Here is a 3445-nt window from a genome sequence, read left to right as displayed (position 1 = left end):
TGGCCAAACCTCTTACGGACAAGTGAAAACGAAGCACTTCAAACCGATCATAAAATCAAAAATACTGTAATATCTTTAAATGAAAAGGAACTTCAAGCTTTCGTTAAACTGAAGACTGCACTGATAACTGCTCCGATTTTAGCACATTTTGAACCTGACGCACCTACATCAGTTTAAACTGACGCTTCGTATGAAGGATTAGGCGCTTGCTTAACTCAAATTCAAGATGGTGAATTGCGAGTTGTTGAATATGCAAGTCGATCTTTAAAAGACGCTGAGAAAAGATATCACAGTAACGAACTAGAAGTCACAGACGTTCATTGGTCAATTACTGAAAAATTTCGACTCTATTTAATAGGCAAACAATTTAAATTGATAACCAACCACTATTCCACTGTTTACATTTTAAATAAAGCCAAACTAAACAGGAAGTTTGCACGACACGTAGTAGATCTAGCTGCATTTGATATGGAACCAGTATTTCGAGCGGGACGGCTTAATAAAATTGCAGATCATTTATCTCGATATCCCGTTGAAGATAACATAAACAAAGTTTGTTTAGCAGTTTTCACAGTACCAAACAGCCATATGATAAAATCACAAAATACAGACCCATTTTGCAAACAAATAGCAAGGAAGCTATCCAGACAAGAACCAAAAAATCAATATAAAAAATACAGAGAAATTTATAGGTATGAAAACGAAATTCTTGTTTTTATTCAAAAAGAACATGGCCGTGAACAACTTAAAATTGTGATTCCATTTTCAGTCAGGCAATCTGTACTCAAACTTTGCCATGATGACTCAGGACACTTTGATGTTTTTAAAACGCTAGCCAAAATACGTACAAGATACTGGTGAAGCACAATGCGCCAAGACACTAGATTGTACATCAAGGGTTGTGAGACATGTCAACAGATCAATGGATGGACTACTCTTGCATATGGTATGCTTGGTCAGTGACCAATACCAACCACTCCATTTGAAATTGTTTCTTCAGATCACCTATCTTTACCTGTAACTAAAGCTGGTAATTGTTACATAGTACATACCGGCACATATTTGTCATGCCACAAGATTTTAGACTTATTGGCTAAACCAACTTGCACCTCTACAACAGAGGAGAATATAAAGGTCCGTATACAATTGTCAAACCAGTTGGTACAGTATGTATTATCATATAATAAAACCTAACTCAACTAACATAAAATATGAGAAGGTAGTACATATACAATCTCTCAAGCCATATTATAACCGACCCAATTTAGAAGAACCATATCATATCAACAGTTAGAAGAAGAACCACATACACAAGTAGAAGACGAGGCTATAACAATCAATTCAAGTCCATCAGTCAGACAATCCAACAGAATTAAAAAAAGTACCATTTTGGCTTAATAATTATGATTTAAACTAAGATTGTTAAACATTTGTAATTGTTGATTATTTACTATATGTCCAATGTTTTGTTTATTTAAATTAAACCAATATTTTTTTTAATTCTCTGTGGTCATATAATAACATTATACCAGTACCTATGCATAATTTATTTCTTGTTTTGTTAAAAAAAAAAAATATTTATTTCATGTTAATTTTTTTGGGGGGCGAATGTAAGATAAATTCCATACAATATGTATAATATTATTATCATTATTATTATTACCATTAGTATTATTATCAACATTATTATTATCATCATTATTAATTATTATCTTTACTAGTTAGTTGTCGATCGAATGCCGAACAGTACCCATCATCGTATCGGCTTTCAATAGTTTTTTTTTATAAGTCTATCGTAAATAAATTGTTTAACGTCCGTTAACTAATGCGTATTGCTGGAAGTTAGTAGATGAATGTATTGTTGAATTATATACAAAAAATGCAAAGGCAGTAAATGATCCCAATTATTTAAATTCTTGTCTACATAATGTCGTAAGTACTCGGCCAAAGTCCTATGAACGCGTTCAACGAGGTTACTCTGTGGCCTATAAAAGGACCAGCGTTAACCTTTTATAGCTAAGGATTGAAAATTTAAAACAATGTTCCACATAAATAGGTAAATACTTATATAAATTACTTTATTCAAAATAATATCATCAAATATACCTATTACCTAATAATATAATAATATCATAGGCTGACTGACCGTTTTCGCTCAGAATCGTTTTTCTTATACAATGATATTATATCATTGAATATACAAATTTAACACCATCCATTACGGTGACCCACTTGTAAACCGTGAGGGACTTTTTTTCCATTCCCCCGTTAACTATATAAATATGTTAAAAATTATTATAATAATTTATAATAAGATGTTTTCAACGAAGATAATATTTTAACGCTCTAGTTGTATTGTGTCAATGATTTTAATACGCTTAGCAGAAAAATCAAAAAAAAAAGTGTCAATAAGTTATATAAAAAAAAATAATAACATGATAATAATATGTAAACATTTAATTTTAGTATAATTGGATTTAATTTATTGAATGGAAAGTTGTATTAACATCATGATGGTTAAGTCAGTTGAATTCGGTGTGATATGAACCGTAGACATTTCAAACTCTCATCCTATTCCGGACTCTACTAATAATTATAATTATATGGCACATTATTTAATAGTAACGGAACTTTGTTACTTTACCGGACACCCTTTTTTTTTGCAATTTTTTTTTTTTAGACTTATGTAGTTAACTATACTGAGAAGTGACAACGATGGTGAAGTCAGAATTTGGCGGTCAGACTTAGTTTCGAAATTATGGCTTAATGAAGTTCGCTATTTTACGATTTTTGCGCATTCGCTCGTCACTATAGTTTACTGCAACTATTACGAATATTAATTTTTTTTTTTGAAACCTATATACTTCAATGAGATAAGAACGACGGTGCAATCAAAATTAGATAGGCAGACTTCGTGTTGAAGTTATATGGTAAGGCAGTTTCGAATTCTAATTTTTTTACCCATACGCTCAACGCTCTATAGAAGCTCCCTACGCCTGTCGGCTCCGGTCGTCGGTATATCTAACTGATAAGTCGTTCTCGTTCATATTGACATAATATTATATTCCGATTGATAAATATTATATTATGGCAACATGACTAATGAACCTTATGTACTAAGGCACTATAGTCGCGGCCACCAACTACTGAAGTATACTCACACTAGTGAGTAACAGCTGTTGGTGGGATATTTGAAAACAAAGTAGAATAATGATAAAATACAATGGAACCTTTAGCACAAAGGAAGCCTACGTTCACGTAGTAATATGCTAGAAAAAAATAGTTTTATTCAAAACAAATTTGAAAATCGCTCGCTATTCATGTGTGAACGTTACCTAAAATTATGCGTTCTTATTAGCCGCTGGAAAAAAGTAGGCATTTTTAATTCGTCAATTAATTTATGCTTGGTGTTTTCTTCTGTTGGAGAGTTTAAAATCTGTAGTGG

This window comes from Acyrthosiphon pisum, chromosome A1, assembly GCF_005508785.2.
Source record: "Acyrthosiphon pisum isolate AL4f chromosome A1, pea_aphid_22Mar2018_4r6ur, whole genome shotgun sequence".
Taxonomy (NCBI): Eukaryota; Metazoa; Arthropoda; class Insecta; order Hemiptera; family Aphididae; genus Acyrthosiphon; species Acyrthosiphon pisum.
Note: the sequence above shows the minus strand (reverse complement) of the source record.